This window comes from Oncorhynchus nerka, unplaced genomic scaffold (genome assembly GCF_034236695.1).
Source record: "Oncorhynchus nerka isolate Pitt River unplaced genomic scaffold, Oner_Uvic_2.0 unplaced_scaffold_2638, whole genome shotgun sequence".
Classification (NCBI taxonomy): Eukaryota; Metazoa; Chordata; class Actinopteri; order Salmoniformes; family Salmonidae; genus Oncorhynchus; species Oncorhynchus nerka.
Window position 1 is genome coordinate 20,001 of NW_027038661.1, and position 15,177 is coordinate 35,177.

A 15,177-nucleotide genomic window follows, 5' to 3' on the forward strand; every position below is an offset into this window, starting at 1 on the left:
CCAGAAGATATTCTTTCCCACTACCGGGAGTTGAACCCACCTGGCACCAAAAACCAGGAATCCTAACCGCTAGACCATATGGGAAGACACATACTTAAAATACACATCACAGACAAATCTTTAAATGTTGACATTATGCCTGTTGGATTTAAAAGCTACATCTTTTTCTCAGAGATGTTGGGGAATGTCCAGATGAAATCCGTCTAAAAATGTGTTTGAAGTGAGAACAGCCAGAAGCACTGAAAGGTACAGTATCATTCCCAGCTTGATTTCAGTCAATTAAATAAAGTATTGAGCCAGCCAGGAGTGGAACCTAGAATCTTTCTGATCGTAGTCAGACAGACAGTTATCCATTGCAACCACTGGCCTCACGTCTAAGCTGAAGTCAGGTCACAGCTAGACCAGTGTACACAGTCATAGCGTCTGTCAACAACAAGGTTCCTTGGTTTTCTGTTTCAGATGCATATCTTAATTTGATCCTCCTGTTGTTGCATGAATTTTACTGCAGAGCAAGAAATGCAGCCATGAAGTGTATTCAACGTTTAAAAAGCTTTGTATAATTTGAATCTACATAACATGTCACATTTCCTGTTGCTGAGGGAATATTGTTGTGTTGTGTGAAACTGCTGCATCTGTTGTTACACAAGTGCGTACCTAACGACAAGATATTCTTTCCCATACCGGGAGTTGAACCCGGGCCACCTGGGTGAAAACCAGGAATCCTAACCGCTAGACCATATGGGAAGACACATACTTAAAATACACATCACAGACAAATCTTTAAATGTTGACATTATGCCTGTTGGATTTAAAAGCTACATCTTTTTTTCTCAGAGATGTTGGGGAATGTCCAGATGAAATCCGTCTAAAATGTGTTTGAAGTGAGAACAGCCAGAAGCACTGAAAGGTATACAGTATCATTCCCAGCTTGATTTCAGTCAATTAAATAATGTATTGAGCCAGCCAGGAGTCGAACCTAGAATATTCTGATCGGTAGTCAGACACGTTATCCATTGCGCCACTGGCCCCACGTCTAAGCTGAAGTCAGGTCACAGCTAGACCAGTGTACACAGTCATAGCGTCTGTCAAAAACAAGGTTCCTTGGTTTTCTGTTTCAGATGCATATCTTAATTTGATCCTCCTGTTGTTGCATGAATTTTACTGCAGAGCAAGAAATGCAGCCATGAAGTGTATTCAACGTTTAAAAAGCCTTGTATAATTTGAATCTACATAACATGTCACATTTCCTGTGGGAATATTGTTGTGTTGTGTGAAACTGCTGCATCTGTTGTTACACAAGTGCGTACCTAACGACAAGATATTCTTTCCCATACCGGGAGTTGAACCCGGGCCACCTGGGTGAAAACCAGGAATCCTAACCGCTAGACCATATGGGAAGACACATACTTAAAATACACATCACAGACAAATCTTTAAATGTTGACATTATGCCTGTTGGATTTACAAAGCTACATCTTTTTTCTCAGAGATGTTGGGGAATGTCCAGATGAAATCCGTCTAAAATTGTTTGAAGTGAGAACAGCCAGAAGCACTGAAAGGTATACAGTATCATTCCCAGCTTGATTTCAGTCAATTAAATAATGTATTGAGCCAGCCAGGAGTCGAACCTAGAATCTTCTGATCCGTAGTCAGACACGTTATCCATTGCACCACTGGCCCCATACCTAAGCTAAAGTCAGGTCACAGCTAGACCAGTGTACACAGTCATAGCGTCTGTCAACAACAAGGTTCCTTGGTTTTCTGTTTCAGATGCATATCTTAATTTGATCCTCCTGTTGTTGCATGAATTTTACTGCAGAGCAAGAAATGCAGCCATGAAGTGTATTCAACGTTTAAAAAGCCTTGTATAATTTGAATCTACATAACATGTCACATTTCCTGTTGCTGAGGGAATATTGTTGTGTTGTGTGAAACTGCTGCATCTGTTGTTACACAAGTGCGTACCTAACGACAAGATATTCTTTCCCATACCGGGAGTTGAACCTGGGCCACCTGGGTGAAAACCAGGAATCCTAACCGCTAGACCATATGGGAAGACACATACTTAAAATACACATCACAGACAAATCTTTAAATGTTGACATTATGCCTGTTGGATTTAAAAGCTACATCTTTTTTCTCAGAGATGTTGGGGAATGTCCAGATGAAATCCGTCTAAAATGTGTTTGAAGTGAGAACAGCCAGAAGCACTGAAAGGTATACAGTATCATTCCCAGCTTGATTTCAGTCAATTAAATAAAGTATTGAGCCAGCCAGGAGTCAAACCTAGAATCTTCTGATCCGTAGTCAGACACGTTATCCATTGCGCCACTGGCCCCATACCTAAGCTAAAGTCAGGTCACAGCTAGACCAGTGTACACAGTCATAGCGTCTGTCAACAACAAGGTTCCTTGGTTTTCTGTTTCAGATGCATATCTTAATTTGATCCTCCTGTTGTTGCATGAATTTTACTGCAGAGCAAGAAATGCAGCCATGAAGTGTATTCAACGTTTAAAAAGCCTTGTATAATTTGAATCTACATAACATGTCCTGTGGGAATATTGTTGTGTTGTGTGAAACTGCTGCATCTGTTGTTACACAAGTGCGTACCTAACGACAAGATATTCTTTCCCATTTTTTTTATTTTTTTTTATTTCACCTTTATTTAACCAGGTAGGCTAGTTGAGAACAAGTTCTCATTTGCAACTGCGACCTGGCCAAGATAAAGCATAGCAGTGTGAACAGACAACACAGAGTTACACATGGAGTAAGCAATTAACAAGTCAATAACACAGTAGAAAAAAAATGGGCAGTCTATATACAATGTGTGCAAAAGGCATGAGGAGGTAGGCGAATAATACAATTTTGCAGATTAACACTGGGGTGATAAATGATCAGATGGTCATGTACAGGTAGAGATATTGGTGTGCAAAAGAGCAGAAAAGTAAATAAATAAATAAAATAAAAAAACAGTATAAAAACAGTATGGGGATGAGGTAGGTGAAAATGGGTGGGCTATTTACCAATAGACTATGTACAGCTGCAGCGATCGGTTAGCTGCTCGGATAGCTGATGTTTGAAGTTGGTGAGGGAGATAAAAGTCTCCAACTTCAGCGATTTTTGCAGTTCATTCCAGTCACAGGCAGCAGAGTACTGGAACGAAAGGCGGCCAAATGAGGTGTTGGCTTTAGGGATGATCAGTGAGATACACCTGCTGGAGCGTGTGCTACGGATGGGTGTTGCCATCGTGACCAGTGAACTGAGATAAGGCGGAGCTTTACCTAGCATGGACTTGTAGATGACCTGGAGCCAGTGGGTCTGGCGACGAATATGTAGCGAGGGCCAGCCGACTAGAGCATACAAGTCGCAGTGGTGGGTGGTATAAGGTGCTTTGGTGACAAAACGGATGGCACTATGATAGACTGCATCCAGTTTGCTGAGTAGAGTGTTGGAAGCCATTTTGTAGATGACATCGCCGAAATCGAGGATCGGTAGGATAGTCAGTTTTACTAGGGTAAGCTTGGCGGCGTGAGTGAAGGAGGCTTTGTTGCGGAATAGAAAGCCGACTCTTGATTTGATTTTCGATTGGAGATGTTTGATGTGAGTCTGGAAGGAGAGTTTGCAGTCTAGCCAGACACCTAGGTACTTATAGATGTCCACATATTCAAGGTCGGAACCATCCAGGGTGGTGATGCTAGTCGGGCATGCGGGTGCAGGCAGCGATCGGTTGAAAAGCATGCATTTGGTTTTACTCGCGTTTAAGAGCAGTTGGAGGCCACGGAAGGAGTGCTGTATGGCATTGAAGCTCGTTTGGAGGTTAGATAGCACAGTGTCCAATGACGGGCCAAAAGTATATAGAATGGTGTCGTCTGCGTAGAGGTGGATCAGGGAATCGCCCGCAGCAAGAGCAACATCATTGATATATACAGAGAAAAGAGTCGGCCCGAGAATTGAACCCTGTGGCACCCCCATAGAGACTGCCAGAGGACCGGACAGCATGCCCTCCGATTTGACACACTGAACTCTGTCTGCAAAGTAATTGGTGAACCAGGCAAGGCAGTCATCCGGGAAACCGAGGCTATTGAGTCTGCCGATAAGAATATGGTGATTGACAGAGTCGAAAGCCTTGGCGAGGTCGATGAAGACGGCTGCACAGTACTGTCTTTTATCGATAGCGGTTATGATATCGTTTAGTACCTTGAGCGTGGCTGAGGTGCACCCGTGACCGGCTCGGAAACCAGATTGCACAGCGGAGAAGGTACGGTGGGATTCGAGATGGTCAGTGACCTGTTTGTTGACTTGGCTTTCGAAGACCTTAGATAGGCAGGGCAGGATGGATATAGGTCTATAGCAGTTTGGGTCCAGGGTGTCTCCCCCTTTGAAGAGGGGGATGACTGCGGCAGCTTTCCAATCCTTGGGGATCTCAGACGATATGAAAGAGAGGTTGAACAGGCTGGTAATAGGGGTTGCGACAATGGCGGCAGATAGTTTCAGAAATAGAGGGTCCAGATTGTCAAGCCCAGCTGATTTGTACGGGTCTAGGTTTTGCAGCTCTTTCAGAACATCTGCTATCTGGATTTGGGTAAAGGAGAACCTGGAGAGGCTTGGGCGAGGAGCTGCGGGGGGGCGGAGCTGTTGGCCGAGGTTGGAGTAGCCAGGCGGAAGGCATGGCCAGCCGTTGAGAAGTGCTTATTGAAGCTTTCGATAATCGTGGATTTATCGGTGGAGACCGTGTTACCTAGCCTCAGTGCAGTGGGCAGCTGGGAGGAGGTACTCTTGTTCTCCATGGACTTCACAGTGTCCCAGAACTTTTTGGAGTTGGAGCTACAGGATGCAAACTTCTGCCTGAAGAAGCTGGCCTTAGCTTTCCTGACTGACTGCGTGTATTGGTTCCTGACTTCCCTGAACAGTTGCATATCACGGGGGCTATTCGATGCTATTGCAGTCCGCCACAGGATGTTTTTGTGCTGGTCGAGGGCAGTCAGGTCTGGAGTGAACCAAGGGCTGTATCTGTTCTTGGTTCTGCATTTTTTGAACGGAGCATGCTTATCTAAAATGGTGAGGAAGTTACTTTTAAAGAATGACCAGGCATCCTCAACTGACGGGATGAGGTCAATGTCCTTCCAGGATACCCGGGCCAGGTCGATTAGAAAGGCCTGCTCACAGAAGTGTTTTAGGGAGCGTTTGACAGTGATGAGGGGTGGTCGTTTGACTGCGGCTCCGTGGCGGATACAGGCAATGAGGCAGTGATCGCTGAGATCCTGGTTGAAGACAGCGGAGGTGTATTTGGAGGGCCAGTTGGTCAGGATGACGTCTATGAGGGTGCCCTTGTTTACAGAGTTAGGGTTGTACCTGGTGGGTTCCTTGATGATTTGAGTGAGATTGAGGGCATCTAGCTTACATTGTAGGACTGCCGGGGTGTTAAGCATATCCCAGTTTAGGTCACCTAACAGAACAAACTCTGAAGCTAGATGGGGGGCGATCAATTCACAAATGGTGTCCAGGGCACAGCTGGGAGCTGAGGGTGGCCGGTAGCAGGCGGCAACAGTGAGAGACTTATTTCTGGAGAGGGTAATTTTCAAAATTAGTAGTTCGAACTGTTTGGGTATGGACCTGGAAAGTATGACGTTACTTTGCAGGCTATCTCTGCAGTAGACTGCAACTCCACCCCCTTTGGTAGTTCTATCTTGACGGAAGATGTTATAGTTGGGTATGGAAATCTCTGCATTTTTGGTGGCCTTCCTGAGCCAGGATTCAGACACGGCAAGGACATCAGGGTTAGCAGAGTGTGCTAAAGCAGTGAGTAAAACAAACTTAGGGAGGAGGCTTCTGATGTTGACATGCATAAAACCAAGGCTTTTTCGATCACAGAAGTCAACAAATGAGGGTACCTGGGGACATGCAGGGCCTGGGTTTACCTCCACATCACCCGCGGAACAGAGAAGGAGTAGTATGAGGGTGCGGCTAAAGGCTATCAAAACTGGTCGCCTAGAGCGTTGGGGGCAGAGGATAAGAGGAGCAGGTTTCTGGGCATGGTAGAATATATTCAGGGCATAATGCACAGACAGGGGTATGGTGGGGTGCGGGTACAGCGGAGGTAAGCCCAGGCACTGGGTGATGATGAGACAGGTTGTATCTCTGGACATGCTGGTTGTAATGGGTGAGGTCACCGCATGTGTGGGAGGTGGGACAAAGGAGGTAACAGGGGTATGCAGAGTGGGTCTAGGGGCTCCATTGTGAACTAAAACAATTATAACTAACCTGAACAACAGTATACAAGGCATATTGACATCTGAGAGAGACATACAGCGAGGCATACAGTAATCACAGATGTTGAATTTGGAAAGCTAGCTAAAAACAGTAGGCGAGGCTAATCCGCTAGCACAACAAACAGCAGGTAAAATGGCGTTGACTAGGCAACGGGGCCGACAGGTAAGACAAACAAGCAGAAAGGAGTACCGTGATTAATGGACAGTCCAGCGTGCGTCAGCTATGTAGCCAAGAGATCAGTGTCCAGGGGGCAGCGGTGGATGGGCAGGGGGGCTGGCGAGTGTTATCCAGGTTTTTTTAAATTATTTTTTTAATTATTATTATTATTTTTTTAAACTAACAATGACTAACTAGCTTGTAGCTAGTTAGCTGGTTAGCGGCTGGAGGTTCTTGAGTGTGTCATAAAAATAAAAATAAGAGTAAAAGTAATAGCGATTCCGTATCACATTGGGTGAGGCAGGTTTCCGGAAGGTATAAACAAATTAAAAATCAAAAAGAGATAGAAAGTAAATGGGGTCAGAGAGTGATTGGGACGCGGTGGTACAGACGGTTAGCAGGCCTGTGCTAACAAGCTAACAGTTCGTAGGCCCGAGCTAGACAAGGTAGCAGTTAGCGGACCGGAGCTTGACAAGCTAGCCGTTAGCAGGCCGAATTAGCAAGCAGGGAGATAGCGAGGGCTAGAGAGTTAACCTTTGGGGACGTCGCGATGGGGTGAGTCTGTTTATTTATTCCTCTTCATGCGGTGAGCTGGAGATACAGCGATTCAGAAAGCTCGCGGGCCTTGGCCAGCAGATGGATCTTTGGCGATGTCGCAGCGGAAAAGCCTGTTGAAACCCCTCGGACGATTATGTCGGCGGACCAGTCGTGATGGATCGGCGGGGCTCCGTGTCGGCAGTAGAGGGTCAGTAGAGGGTCCAGGCCAATTGGCAAATTAGGTATTTTTGGACCTCTTCGGGTAGTCGGGAGATGGGCTTAGCTCGAGGCTAGCTCCAGGCTAACTGGTGCTTGCTCTGGGACAGAGACGTTAGCCAGGAGTAGCCACTCGGATTGCAGCTAGCTATTTACGATGATCCGGTATAAAGCTTCAGAGCTTGCGGTAGGAATCCGGAGATGTGGTAGAGAAAAAGCAGTCTGATATGCTTTGGGTAGATGTCGCGCTGGTGTCCTAGTTAGCGTTGAAGACCGCTAGCAGTGGCTAGCTAGTAGCTAGTTAGCGGCTAGCTTCTGATGAGGGTTCCGATTCTAAAGCATAGAAAAAGCAGATCCGTACCACATTGGGTGATGCGGGTTGCAGGAGAGTATATTCAGCCTGTGGTTGGGAAGTGAGATTAAAATATGTACAAAATATATACGGAAAAAAAAGAGGAAAAAACTATATTTACACTATACAGGACGGGACAAGACAAAACACACGTCCGACTGCTACGCCATCTTGGATTAAGCAACTCCCATACCCATACCAGATGAAATCCGTCTAAAATGTGTTTGAAGTGAGAACAGCCAGAAGCACTGAAAGGTATACAGTATCATTCCCAGCTTGATTTCAGTCAATTAAATAAAGTATTGAGCCAGCCAGGAGTCGAAGCTAGAATTTTCTGATCCGTAGTCAGACATGTTATCCATTGCGCCTCTGGCCCCACGTCTAAGCTGAAGTCAGGTCACAGCTAGACCAGTGTACACAGTCATAGCGTCTGTCAACAACAAGGTTCCTTGGTTTTCTGTTTCAGATGCATATCTTAATTTGATCCTCCTGTTGTTGCATGAATTTTACTGCAGAGCAAGAAATGCAGCCATGAAGTGTATTCAACGTTTAAAAAGCTTTGTATAATTTGAATCTACATAACATGTCACATTTCCTGTTGCTGAGGGAATATTGTTGTGTTGTGTAAAACGTCTGTTGTTACACAAGTGCGTACCTAACGACAAGATATTCTTTCCCATACCGGGAGTTGAACCCGGGCCACCTGGGTGAAAACCAGGAATCCTAACCGCTAGACCATATGGGAAGACACATACTTAAAATACACATCACAGACAAATCTTTAAATGTTGACATTATGCCTGTTGGATTTAAAAGCTACATCTTTTTCTCAGAGATGTTGGGGAATGTCCAGATGAAATCCGTCTAAAATGTGTTTGAAGTGAGAACAGCCAGAAGCACTGAAAGGTATACAGTATCATTCCCAGCTTGATTTCAGTCAATTAAATAATGTATTGAGCCAGCCAGGAGTCGAACCTAGAATCTTCTGCTCCGTAGTCAGACACGTTATCCATTGCACCACTGGCCCCACGTCTAAGCTGAAGTCAGGTCACAGCTAGACCAGTGTACACAGTCATAGCGTCTGTCAAAAACAAGGTTCCTTGGTTTTCTGTTTCAGATGCATATCTTAATTTGATCCTCCTGTTGTTGCATGAATTTTACTGCAGAGCAAGAAATGTAGCCATGAAGTGTATTCAACGTTTAAAAAGCCTTGTATAATTTGAATCTACATAACATGTCACATTTCCTGAGGGAATATTGTTGTGTTGTGTGAAACTGCTGCATCTGTTGTTACACAAGTGCGTACCTAACGACAAGATATTCTTTCCCATACCGGGAGTTGAACCCGGGCCACCTGGGTGAAAACCAGGAATCCTAACCGCTAGACCATATGGGAAGACACATACTTAAAATACACATCACAGACAAATCTTTAAATGTTGACATTATGCCTGTTGGATTTAAAAGCTACATATTTTTTCTCAGAGATGTTGGGGAATGTCCAGATGAAATCCGTCTAAAATTGTTTGAAGTGAGAACAGCCAGAAGCACTGAAAGGTATACAGTATCATTCCCAGCTTGATTTCAGTCAATTAAATAATGTATTGAGCCAGCCAGGAGTCGAACCTAGAATCTTCTGATCCGTAGTCAGACACGTTATCCATTGCGCCACTGGCCCCACGTCTAAGCTGAAGTCAGGTCACAGCTAGACCAGTGTACACAGTCATAGCGTCTGTCAACAACAAGGTTCCTTGGTTTTCTGTTTCAGATGCATATCTTAATTTGATCCTCCTGTTGTTGCATGAATTTTACTGCAGAGCAAGAAATGCAGCCATGAAGTGTATTCAACGTTTAAAAAGCCTTGTATAATTTGAATCTACATAACATGTCACATTTCCTGAGGGAATATTGTTGTGTTGTGTGAAACTGCTGCATCTGTTGTTACACAAGTGCGTACCTAACGACAAGATATTCTTTCCCATACCGGGAGTTGAACCCGGGCCACCTGGGTGAAAACCAGGAATCCTAACCGCTAGACCATATGGGAAGACACATACTTAAAATACACATCACAGACAAATCTTTAAATGTTGACATTATGCCTGTTGGATTTAAAAGCTACATTTTTTTCTCAGAGATGTTGGGGAATGTCCAGATGAAATCCGTCTAAAATGTGTTTGAAGTGAGAACAGCCAGAAGCACTGAAAGGTATACAGTATCATTCCCAGCTTGATTTCAGTCAATTAAATAATGTATTGAGCCAGCCAGGAGTCGAACCTAGAATCTTCTGCTCCGTAGTCAGACACGTTATCCATTGCGCCACTGGCCCCACGTCTAAGCTGAAGTCAGGTCACAGCTAGACCAGTGTACACAGTCATAGCGTCTGTCAACAACAAGGTTCCTTGGTTTTCTGTTTCAGATGCATATCTTAATTTGATCCTCCTGTTGTTGCATGAATTTTACTGCAGAGCAAGAAATGCAGCCATGAAGTGTATTCAACGTTTAAAAAGCCTTGTATAATTTGAATCTACATAACATGTCACATTTCCTGTTGCTGAGGGAATATTGTTGTGTTGTGTGAAACTGCTGCATCTGTTGTTACACAAGTGCGTACCTAACGACAAGATATTCTTTCCCATACCGGGAGTTGAACCCGGGCCACCTGGGTGAAAACCAGGAATCCTAACCGCTAGACCATATGGGAAGATACATACTTAAAATACACATCACAGACAAATCTTTAAATGTTGACATTATGCCTGTTGGATTTAAAAGCTACATCTTTTTTTCTCAGAGATGTTGGGGAATGTCCAGATGAAATCCGTCTAAAATGTGTTTGAAGTGAGAACAGCCAGAAGCACTGAAAGGTATACAGTATCATTCCCAGCTTGATTTCAGTCAATTAAATAAAGTATTGAGCCAGCCAGGAGTGGAACCTAGAATTTTCTGATCCGTAGTCAGACACGTTATCCATTGCGCCACTGGCCCCACGTCTAAGCTGAAGTCAGGTCACAGCTAGACCAGTGTACACAGTCATAGCGTCTGTCAACAACAAGGTTCCTTGGTTTTCTGTTTCAGATGCATATCTTAATTTGATCCTCCTGTTGTTGCATGAATTTTACTGCAGAGCAAGAAATGCAGCCATGAAGTGTATTCAACGTTTAAAAAGCTTTGTATAATTTGAATCTACATAACATGTCACATTTATTTACATTTAAGTCTTTTAGCAGACGCTCTTATCCAGAGCGACTTACAGATATGGTGCTTTCACCTTATGACATCCAGTGGAACAGCTACTTTACAATAGTGCATCTAGGTCTTTTAAGGGGGGAGAGAAGGATTACTTTATCCTATCCTAGGTATTCCTTAAAGAGGTGGGGTTTCAGGTGTCTCCGGAAGGTGGTGATTGCCCGCTGTCCTGGCGTCGTGAGGGAGTTTGTTCCACCATTGGGGGGCCAGAGAAACAGTTTTGACTGGGCTGAAAACTGTACTTCCTCAGTGGTAGGGAGGCAGCAGGCCAGAGGTGGATGAACGCAGTGCCCTTGTTTGGGTCAATTAGGGCCTGATCAGAGCCTGGAGGAGTGAGGTGCTAGAATCTCACAGCTCCGTAGGCAAGCACCATGGTCTTGTAGCGGATACCTAAGCTCAACTGGAAGCCAGTGGAGAGAGCGGAGGAGCGGGGTGACGTGAGAGAACTTGGGAAGGTTGAACACCAACGGGCTGCGGCGTTCTGGATGAGTTGTAGGGGTTTAATGGCACAGGCAGGGAGCCCAGCCAACAGCGAGTTGCAGTAATCCAGACGGGAGATGACAAGTGCCTGGATTAGGACCTGCGCCGCTTCCTGTGTGAGGCAGGGTCGTATCTGCGGATGTTGTAGAGCATGAACCTACAGGAACGGGCCACCGCCTTGATGTTATTTGAGAACCCAGGGTGTTGTCCAGGATCACGCCAAGGTTCTTAGCGCCTGGGTGAACACAATGGAGTTGTCAACCGTGAGGCGAGATCATGGAACGGGCAGTCCTTCCCCGGGAGGAAGAGCAGCTCCGTCTTGTTGAGGTTCAGCTTGAGGTGATGATCCGTCATCCACACTGATATGTCTGCCAGACATGCAGAGATGCGATTCGCCACCTGGTCGTCAGAAGGGGGAAAGGAGAAAATTAATTGTGTGTACGTCTGCATAGCAATGATAGGAGAGAGACCATGTGAGGTTATGACAGAGCCAAGTGACTTGGTGTATAGCGAGAATAGGAGAGGGCCTAGAACAGAGCCCTGGGGGACACCAGTGGTGAGAGCACGTGGTGAGGAGACGGATTCTCGCCACGCCACCTGGTATTCAACTTTTATAGACCTGTCAGGTAATTTGCAATCAACAAGCGTGGTTTTCGCCGGAGATGCCCAACTCGGAGAGGGTGGAGAGGAGGATCTGATGGTTCACAGTATCGAAGGCAGCCGATAGGTCTAGAAGGATGAGAGCAGAGGAGAAGAGTTAGCTTTAGCAGTGCGGAGCGCCTCCGTGATACAGAGAAGAGCAGTCTCAGTTGAATGACTAGTCTTGAAACCTGACTGATTTGGATCAAGAAGGTCATTCTGAGAGAGATAGCGGGAGAGCTGGCCAAGGAACGGCACGTTCAAGAGTTTTGGAGAGAAAAGAAAGAAGGGATACTGGTCTGTAGTTGTTGACATCGGAGGGATCGAGTGTAGGTTTTTTCAGAAGGGGTGCAACTCTCGCTCTCTTGAAGACGGGAGGGACGAGCCAGCGGTCAGGGATGAGTTGATGAGCGAGGTGAGGTAAGGGAGAAGGTCACCGGAGATGGTCTGAGAAGAGAGGAGGGGATAGGGTCAAGCGGGCAGGTTGTTGGGCGGCTGATCCGTCACAAGACACGAGATGTCATCTGGAGACTGGGGAGAAAGAGGTCAGAGCACAGGGTAGGGCAGTGTAGCAGAACCAGTCGGTGTCGTTTGTCAACAACAAGGATCGGATTTCTGTTTCAGACCTTAATTTTCAAAATGGTTGATGAATTTCATCTGCAGAGCAGGAGGAGGGGGAAGGAGGATTCAAGAGGGAGGAGAAGGTTTAAAGAGCTTCCTATGGGTTGAGGCAGATGCTTGGAATTTAGAGTGGTAGAAAGTGGCTTTAGCAGCAGAGAGAGAAGAGGAAAATGTAGAGAGGAGGGAGTGAAAGGATGTCAGGTCCGCACGGAGGCGAGATATTCCTCCATTTCCTATACCGGCTGCCCGGAGCCCTGGGTGAGCTCGCAATGAGTCGTCGAGCCACGGAGCGGGAGGGAGGACCGACCGGCCTGGAGGATAGGGGACATAGAGAGTCAAAGGATGCAGAAAGGGAGGAGAGGAGGGTTGAGGAGGCAGAATCAGGAGATAGGTTGGAGAAGGTTTGAGCAGAGGGAAGAGATGATAGGATGGAAGAGGAGAGAGTAGCGGGGAGAGAGAGCGAAAGGTTGGGTCACAGATACCATCCCAGTAGGGGCAGTGTGGGAAGTGTTGGATGAGAGTTTCAGAGGGAAAAGGATACAAGGTAGTGGTCGGAGACTTGGAGGGGAGTTGCAAGGAGGTTAGTGGAGGAACAGCATCTAGTAAAGATGAGGTCATAGCGTATTGCCTGCCTTGTGAGTAGGGGGAAGGTGAGAGGGTGAGGTCAAAAGAGGAGAGGAGTGGAAAGAAGGAGGCAGAGAGGAATGAGTCAAAGGTAGACGTGGGGAGGTTAAAGTCGCCCAGAACTGTGAGAGGTGAGCCGTCCTCAGGAAAGGAGCTTATCAAGGCATCAAGCTCATTGATGAACTCTCCGAGGGAACCTGGAGGGCGATAAATGATAAGGATGTTAAGCTTGAAAGGGCTGGTAACTGTGACAGCATGGAATTCAAAGGAGGCGATAGACAGATGGGTAAGGGGAGAAAAATAGAATGACCACTTGGGAGAGATGAGGATCCCGGTGCCACCACCCCGCTTTTGACCAGAAGCTTGGGGTGTGCCAGATGCACGTGGGCGGACTAAAGAGAGCAGTAGGAGAGCGGTGTTGTCTGTGGTGATCCATCATTCCGCTTCAGAGCCAAGAAGTAAGGGACTGGAGGAGGCATAGGCTGAGATGAACTCTGCCTTGTTCCGCAGATCGGCAGTTCCAGAGGCTGTCCCCAGACCTGGAACTCCACGTGGGTCAGTGCGCGCTGGGACCACCAGATTAGGGTGCTGCGGCCATGCGGTGTGGAGCGTTTGTATGGTCTGTGCAGAGAGGAGAGAACAGGGATAGACAGACACATAGTTGACAGGCTAGAGAAGAGGCTACGCTAATGCAGAGGAGATTTGAATGACAAGTGGACTACATGTCCTGGGAATGTTCAGAAAGTTAACTGCTGTTACGTAGCAAGAATCTAATTGACTAAAATGATTAAAATGATAGAGTACTGCTGGGGTAGGCCAGCTGGTTGTTGACAAACCCTAATCAAGTAGACCGTTGAGTGGAAGTTTCTACAATCACAGACTTATCTTTAAATGCTGGCATTAGCAGTGTTGGATTTAAAAGTTACATTTTTTTCTCAGAGACAATGTTGGCTAGCTAACCAGAAAATCGCTCTAGACTAAAATGCATTTGAAACAAAGACGGCTATGTAGCTAGCTATGTAGCTAACTACGATCAAACAAATCACACCGTTGGGACTGTAATGAAATGACATGAAAAAGTGATACTACCTGTGGAGTCAAACGCGGAATTCTGACCGGAGTCAGAAAGTTCTATTCAGTAGCACGTTGGCTGGCTATTGGCTAGCTGAAGTCAGTGTCTCCTACGACCAGGACGACAAAATAGCTGGCTAGCTAACCTCGGTGAATTAAGATTTTCACTCTAAGACTACATATCACTTGATCCTCACAATTATCTTGAATTTTACTGAAGAGCAAGCAAAGACAACTATGTAGCTATCTAATACTACACTAAAAGCCTTGTTGAGTTTGAATTACTACAGTGCTACGGTAGCCGTGGGAATATTGCTAGCTGGCTGAAGCTGCTAGGCAGATGTTGTTACACAAGTACGATAATAACGACAATTATCACTCTTTCCCACACTCGGGAGCTGAACACAAATCTTGGAATCGAAACAGCAAAGACAACTATGGGAAGCTAGCTACTTAGCTACACATCACTAGACTAATCAAGTCGTTCAGTTATGCCTGTGATAGTTCAAAGCTACAGTGCTATGGTGAGAACAGCCAGAAGCCGGTGGGGTATGCTAGCTGGAAGCTGCTAAGATTGTTTGAGTGAGCAGCCAGAAGCACTGATAATAACAATTATCATTCTAAGACTTGACACTCTAAGCTAAACAATTATCTTGGATACGAAGACAGAACCTAGAATCAACTATGTAGTCAGACACGTTATCCATTGCTAGCCACTGCCCCACTAATCAAGTCGTTCAGTTGAGTGTGACAGTTCATAGTGCAACAAGAAGGTACCTTGGTTGGACAGTAGGAGATGCATATCTTAATTTGATTATCTTTGTTGCATGAACTTTTAGCTGCAGAGCAAGAAATGCTAAGATGAAGACAAATCAGACCGTTGTACTATAATGAAATGTTTGAAAGTTATACATAACATGCATTTCCTGTGGGAATATTGTTGTGTTGTGTGAAACTGCTGC

At 45.7% G+C, this 15,177-nt stretch overlaps 11 non-coding genes across 11 annotated transcripts; all 11 read right to left on the reverse strand.

Moving 5' to 3' along the window:
• Positions 1-672: 672 nt before the first annotated feature.
• Positions 673-744, reverse strand: trnae-uuc (transfer RNA glutamic acid (anticodon UUC)). Its single transcript has one exon. It is a non-coding gene; the product is annotated as a tRNA-Glu (tRNA).
• A 211-nt stretch (positions 745-955) lies between these two features.
• Positions 956-1,028, reverse strand: trnag-acc (transfer RNA glycine (anticodon ACC)). The gene has a single exon. It is a non-coding gene; the product is annotated as a tRNA-Gly (tRNA).
• Positions 1,029-1,325: 297 nt separating this feature from the next.
• On the reverse strand, positions 1,326-1,397 carry trnae-uuc (transfer RNA glutamic acid (anticodon UUC)). The gene has a single exon. It is a non-coding gene; the product is annotated as a tRNA-Glu (tRNA).
• Positions 1,398-1,607: 210 nt separating this feature from the next.
• trnar-acg (transfer RNA arginine (anticodon ACG)) lies at positions 1,608-1,680 on the reverse strand. The gene has a single exon. It is a non-coding gene; the product is annotated as a tRNA-Arg (tRNA).
• A 303-nt stretch (positions 1,681-1,983) lies between these two features.
• Positions 1,984-2,055, reverse strand: trnae-uuc (transfer RNA glutamic acid (anticodon UUC)). Its single transcript has one exon. It is a non-coding gene; the product is annotated as a tRNA-Glu (tRNA).
• Positions 2,056-2,265: 210 nt separating this feature from the next.
• trnar-acg (transfer RNA arginine (anticodon ACG)) lies at positions 2,266-2,338 on the reverse strand. The gene has a single exon. It is a non-coding gene; the product is annotated as a tRNA-Arg (tRNA).
• Positions 2,339-8,204: 5,866 nt separating this feature from the next.
• trnae-uuc (transfer RNA glutamic acid (anticodon UUC)) lies at positions 8,205-8,276 on the reverse strand. Its single transcript has one exon. It is a non-coding gene; the product is annotated as a tRNA-Glu (tRNA).
• A 579-nt stretch (positions 8,277-8,855) lies between these two features.
• On the reverse strand, positions 8,856-8,927 carry trnae-uuc (transfer RNA glutamic acid (anticodon UUC)). The gene has a single exon. It is a non-coding gene; the product is annotated as a tRNA-Glu (tRNA).
• Positions 8,928-9,136: 209 nt separating this feature from the next.
• Positions 9,137-9,209, reverse strand: trnar-acg (transfer RNA arginine (anticodon ACG)). The gene has a single exon. It is a non-coding gene; the product is annotated as a tRNA-Arg (tRNA).
• Positions 9,210-9,506: 297 nt separating this feature from the next.
• Positions 9,507-9,578, reverse strand: trnae-uuc (transfer RNA glutamic acid (anticodon UUC)). The gene has a single exon. It is a non-coding gene; the product is annotated as a tRNA-Glu (tRNA).
• Positions 9,579-10,163: 585 nt separating this feature from the next.
• On the reverse strand, positions 10,164-10,235 carry trnae-uuc (transfer RNA glutamic acid (anticodon UUC)). Its single transcript has one exon. It is a non-coding gene; the product is annotated as a tRNA-Glu (tRNA).
• Between the last annotated feature and the right edge of the window lie 4,942 nt (positions 10,236-15,177).